Here is a 6,617-nt window from a genome sequence, read left to right as displayed (position 1 = left end):
AGAATACTCCTGGGTAAGCAGTAGTGGGTTTGTTGTTAAGGATACGTAATGTCTCTGATTAAAAATTAGAGGATTCAGCAACTCTAATGTATCTCCAGTACATGTTCACTGATTAATAGCTGCATGTAGTTTACACAAAGGCCAAAACAAAGAAACTGGAATTTCTATGAAAGACACATTCATGATATATATATTAATGATGTAAATTGGTAGGTAAATAAATAGGTTTTGCCCTTTTTATGTTGTAGAATAGATTTAGGTGAAACATGCATTTTTGCAAGGAGGGGAAGATGGATCACGAAATGAAAATAAATGTAGTAATGTAATTTAGATGGCCTAATATGATGATCAGTTTTGCGGTAAATGTGATGGGTATTTTAATATTAAGTCAAATGTTGCATATCTATCTTTTTAAAAATATCTAGAAAAGGGGGAATATGAATATAGTGTGTCTTTTGTGATAAATGTATAACAATATGCTTTCCTTACTAATGTAGTGTCCTGTTTTTGTCTATTAAATACTTCAAATACGGAGAAGAATTTATAAGCTATGATTAAAATCCTTTGCTGAGAAAATAAGCCCTTTTATTGCTCAATGTGTTTAAGAACAAACAAAAAGTATGAAGTAGATATTTTGTCAGAGCATTTGTTGGATCATATTTACCTTATTAGCATATTATATATTGCTATATATAATAATAATTTCCACTTGAAGTGTTGATTGAATGATTGCTTAAAAAGAATCTTAAGGAAGAAAACATTTTAACTAATGGAAGATCAAATGAGATAATTAATAATCCATTTCCAGATTAAAGTTTTGTGATTGTACATTGTGGATCATATACCAATATACATACACCATCTGATTCATACCAAGCAGAACTCACTTAAAAGCATTGTTTCAGTAGTACGTGGAAAATGTCTACTAGTAGAAAAATTGCAGATTTCATCATACTGAATTAAGTGTTTATATATTTTTCCATTAAATAAAATGAGGAAGCAAATAAAAATAATCTCAATTTACAAGTAATAGTTACTATTTGGAAATGAATTTCACAAAGAGAATTACAAGTTAAATTCATTTCTTCTTATGCTATTGTGTTAAGGGAGTATAAGGGAAATATTTTCGTTCTTCTCAATTGAAAGAGTTTCTCTAGTTTAACTAAAATAAATTTATTGTGTCACTCCAGGTACCCATCTATGTTCAGATATCTTAGTGGCTACTACTAAAGGGATATCACTCCTTAACAAGAAGCTTTGTCTGAAATACACGGAGACACACTGACAGTAACACTGATATCCTCTAGTAAAAGATAAAAGCCAGATCTCATTTTAATGAAAAAAAATGATTAGAAAATATTGGAGCAAATGAGTTGCACAGAAATAGAGTCCAACAATGCCCCAACAGCCTAAAATATTCAAAAATTATTTACTCTGAACAGCTACAGGAGAAGTCTGAGATATTTTTCATAAAGAGTTATCTTAAGATGAACCGTGCCAACAAACATTATAAAAATAAGTTTCAAAGATTTATGAAGTATCACTTCAGTGTTCTCTCTCAGCTCTCAGTCTTGTTCCATTTGAACTAAGTGTAAATTTAATAAAGTTGGAGTTTCCAATAGGCAGTGCCATCCACATTATTTATTTAAAATGCCAACAATTAGAATTTTTTTGGTAGGTTATAAGATTGGTGTATCAAGAAAAATATTAATTATCAGCAACAAACATGTAAAGCCACCAGATGTTGTTGCCCATATATTTAACATTTCATGTAAAATTAATAAATCATTTTTCTATGTAAACAGAAACCTACACAAAGTATATATATTACAGTATTACTAGTCGTGTTTCCTTGCTCACTTACTCATTTATTTACTCATGTCAAATAATGTATTAAACCCTTACCTGTATCAGGAGCTATGCCTCTTACTGGGGTTCAAAACACTGAGAAAGCACAGTTACAACAACAACAAAGGCAGAAAATTTTGCAGCTGAATAATGATTCTTAGAGAATGAAAAGGTTAGAAATCTAAAATATTCTCCTACTCCTCCCATCTACTGGTGGATAAATTATATTAAAGATTATTTTCGGGATGCCTCGGTGGCTCAGCAGTTGAGTTTTTGCTTTTGACTCAGGGCGTGATCCCAGGGTCCTGGATGGAGTCCGACGTCAGGCTCCTTCAGAGAGCCTGCTTCTCCCTCTGCCTATGTCTCTGCCTCTTTCTCTGTTTCTCATAAATAAATAAATAAAATCTTAAAAAAAAAGATTATTTTCTATGATTTTGAAATCCAAAGAAAGCACAATTTTGAAAGGAACTGCTTCCTACACACACACACACACACACACACACACACACAAAGTGTAAACAAACAGTAGGAGAAAAACCCAAGGCTATTGGTAAAAGAAAGTAATTGATTTGGAGAATTATCATGGGGCAAAACCCAAAAACCAGCCCTGAGGCCTGCAGAGTTGGAGAACCAATCTTGAGACACTTCTTACAGACCTTCCTCCCATAGAGGAAACTACAAGAATCAAAAGATAAGGCACAGAATGGAAGTCTTATGTGCAAATTTAAAAATGAATTTAAGGAGAGAGAATATAAAAAATTGGAGAGAGACAGTATGGCAGAAAGAAATGGATGACAATTTTTAGAATCAAAGAAGACATGATTCCACAGATCCAGAAGGCACAAGTTTTTTGAATTAAAACCAACTAAATGTACAACTAGACACATTTTATTAACAGAGCATATATTGAAGGCAAAACCTTAAACCTAAAAAGCCACCAGAGGGAAAAGAAAACAGTTACAAAGTCAAGAGATTTATTTTATTTTTATTTTAGAATTCTTTTTTTTTTTTTTTAATTTATCTTCTATAGTCACAGAGAGAGAGAGAGAGAGGCAGAGACACAGGCAGAGGGAGAAGCAGGCTCCATGCACCGGGATCCCGACATGGGATTCGATCCTGGGTCTCCAGGATCGCGCCCTGGGCCAAAGGCAGGCGCCAAACCGCTACACCACCCAGGGATCCCCAAAGTCAAGAGATTTAGAAAGTTTTCTCAACAAGAAACATTAAAGCCAGAAGATGGTAATGTAATATCTTAATGTGCTGTGATAAATAATCTTCTCTGAATTGCATACCCAGAAAAACTATCTTTTTAGTCAAAGGTGAAAACATACATAGAAATAAGAACTTTAACCCCAATACAGAGAGCCGCATCTTCTGGTGCAGGGCCAGGTGCATCACTGAGACACAATGAAGATCAAAGTAAACGGATTTGGCCTTATTGGGTACCTCGTCACCAGGGCTGCTTTTAACTCCAGCAAAGTAGATATCGTCGCCATCGATGACCCCTTCATTGACCTCAACTACGTAGTCCATATGTTCCAGTATGATTCTACCCACAGCAAATTTAACAACACAGTCATGAGTGAGAATGAGAAACTTGTCATCAATGGAAATCCCATCTCCATCTTCCAGGAGCAAGATCCTGTCAGCATCAAATGGGGTGATGCTAGTGCTGAGTATCTTGTGGAGTCCACTGGGGTCTTCACCATTATAGAGAAACCTGGGGCTCATTTGAAGAGTGGAGCTAAGAGGGTCATCATCTCTGGTCTTTCTGCTGAGGCCCCCATGTTTGTGATGGGCATGGACCATGGGAAGTAGGACAATTCCCTCATTACCAGCAATGCCTCGTGACCAACAACTGCTTGGCTTCTCTGCCAAGGTCATCCATGATAACTATGGCATGATGGAGGAATCATGACCACAGTTCGTGCCATCACTGCCACCCAGAAGACCAGTTTACCCTCCTGGAAACTGTGGCATGATGGCTGAGGGGCTGCCCAATACAGCATCCTTGCTTCTCCTACTGCTGCCAAGGCTATAGGCAAGATCATCCCTGAGCAAAATGGGAAGATCACTGGCATAGTCTTCCATATCCCTACACCTAATGTGTCAGTCATGGATCTGGAGTGCTGCCTAGAGAAAGCTGCCAAATATGATGACATTAAGAATATGGTGGAACAGGCATTGAAAGGTCTCCTTAAGGACATGCTCAGCTACACTGAAGACCAGGTTGTCTCCTGCTACTTCAACAGTGACATCAACTCTTCCACCTTCAATATTGGGCCTGGCATTGAACTCATTGACCACTGTGTCAAGTTCATATGTTGGTATGACAATGAATTTGGCTATAGCAACCAGGTGGTGGGCATTATAATCCACATGACTTCCGAAGAGTAAGAGCTCCTGGACCACCAGCCCCAATTAGAGCAAGAAAAAGAGAGAGGCCCTCAGTTGCTGGGGAGTCCTCACACCCAAATCATTCGCCAACCCACTGAGAATCTCCTGACCTCTACACAGTTTCCATTCCAGACCCCCTGAAGAAGAGAAGAAGCTTGAGGAGCCCTACCTTGTCATGTACCTTCAATAAAGTGTACTGTACCCAGCTGGGGAAAAAAAATAATAAATAAATAATTAATTAAAAGAACTTTTGGCCTAATTAAGAATTGGTGAAAATTCCTAAATTGCTTGTTTGAAATGGCTTATTTTCTTCTGAAGTCTGGTAACATTACCACACAATAGAACAGTGTAAAGATTTTATCAAGCAGAATTGACAAAGCCTAACATTATGTGAAAATTGAAATCCTTTCAAGAGGTAAAAGCAAATATTAGATATGAACAGAAATCCATGTTATCCTTTTGTAACATGTTTTAGTGTAAGATTATTCAATGATGGTATTGTACAAAGTAACCTCTTGGTAAATGTTAGGTATCCTCATTTTCATCCTTACTCTTTTCACTTGTGGACTTACATTCTCTTGGATAATATAGATAAGCACACAGGAAACCAAGAGAGTAAAATAAGATAACATCTCACAAAGCCTATGGAATAATATAGGATTGATGAATAATAAAATTTCAAGGAAACAGGAATATCTTTATGGAGGAACTTATATATAAGCCAAGATGTGAGGCCAAAAAAGTGAGAGAATCTGCATTCTTGAGTCTTCTGGCGATCAGCATAACTGGTGTGACAGTTAATTCTATGTATCAATAAGACTGGCTTTGCGGTACCCAGATTAAATGTTATTTAAATGTTATCTGTAACAATTTTTTCTAGATGAGATTAGGATTTGAACAGTGAACTAAGTAATGTAGAATGCCATACCCAATATGGGTGGGCCTCAACTAATCCATTGAAAGCCAACTACAACAAAAGATTAAGGAAGGGGAATTCCACTTCTCTTTTTCTGCCTCACTGATGGATCTGGAATGTTGCCTCTCATCTTCTCCAGTCCTTAGAATGAGATTTATGCCATTGACTCTTCTAGTCATTTATCATGAGACAACTTCTCATAATAAGTCTCTCTCTTTCTTTCTTTCTCAGTGTGTTTGTGTGTGTGTGTGTGTGTGTGTGTATGTGTGTAGACAGTGAGATAGTGGTATCTTTTGGTATGTATTTTCTTTATTGATATGTCTTTTTCTCTGGAGAATCCTAATAATAGCTGATCATAGGTTCTTAATGTAGGTTTTCCAGTGGAACATTAACAATTGTGGGGCAAACAAAATATTATATGGGTATTTGGCTATAGGTAGTCAATAGATGTATGTGTTTTTCTATACGTGTACCAAGTTTTACTTCACATCTTAATCATAAAAAAATAAATAAGTAAAAAGTGTATCCTGTAGAACAAAATCAATACTTTGCAGACACCTGGGTGGCTCAGTTGGTTAAATGTCTGCCTTCAACAGCTCAGGTCATAATCCCAGAGTCCCGGGATCAAATCCCACATCAGGTTCCCTGCTCAGTAGAGAGTCTGCTTCTTCTTCCTCTACCCCCCACTTGTGCACATGTTCCCCTCTCTCTTTCTGTCTCTCTCTCTCAAATAAATACATAAAATCTTTTAAAAGATGGTAATAATACTTTGCTTTTGAGGTGATTAACTTCATTTTATTTACTGACTGTAATGTAAATCCCTAGAGGCTTAAAGTCGTGGTGAAATTTCTCTTTAATATACATTTTAAAAACTAGGGGAAAAGTTTATAGGCATCATAGTGCTAGTTCTTGGTAGTAATGAATCCTGTTACATTTATGACTGTGTTATCATACCAGTTAATGCATTTTCTGTGCAATGATGCGGTTCCACCCCCTACATCCATCAGCAAAAATGAACCATTTTTCAAGGTCTCTGCAGGAATACTAAATAAATCAATAGAAAATATGCAGAATCAAAATGTGAGAGATAAATCCATGTTAACCATCGCTTGACTGATACTGCTGTTAAACATTTTTATTTTGACATCTACATTTTCTCACATTGTAATATACAAGTACCTATTTTTCCAAAGTTAAACTCATTTTTATTTGAATCAGGCCTAATTTACCAGTTGAAATCATCAAATAAGTTATTGAATACTTTCAGAAGGAAGCAGGAACTATGACAGGACTTACGTATCTTTCCCCATACAGATGTGTTACTATTTAAATTCTTTATAACTATTAATTTGCATATAGTTCTGTACCTTGTTAGCATGTATGCATGTTGCCAAGCATCAATGTTTTTCCCATCAAGATTGCTTTTCTACATTTGGTTTCTTTCTGGCAATGTCAT

At 36.1% G+C, this 6,617-nt stretch overlaps 1 pseudogene; it reads left to right on the top strand.

Moving 5' to 3' along the window:
* The first annotated feature begins 3,255 nt into the window (after positions 1 to 3,255).
* Positions 3,256 to 4,245, top strand: LOC112643743 (glyceraldehyde-3-phosphate dehydrogenase-like; annotated as a pseudogene).
* Positions 4,246 to 6,617: the final 2,372 nt, after the last annotated feature.

This window comes from Canis lupus, chromosome 1, assembly GCF_003254725.2.
Source record: "Canis lupus dingo isolate Sandy chromosome 1, ASM325472v2, whole genome shotgun sequence".
In the NCBI taxonomy this organism is placed as follows: domain Eukaryota; kingdom Metazoa; phylum Chordata; class Mammalia; order Carnivora; family Canidae; genus Canis; species Canis lupus.
This window is presented reverse-complemented; position numbering and strand designations above follow the sequence as displayed.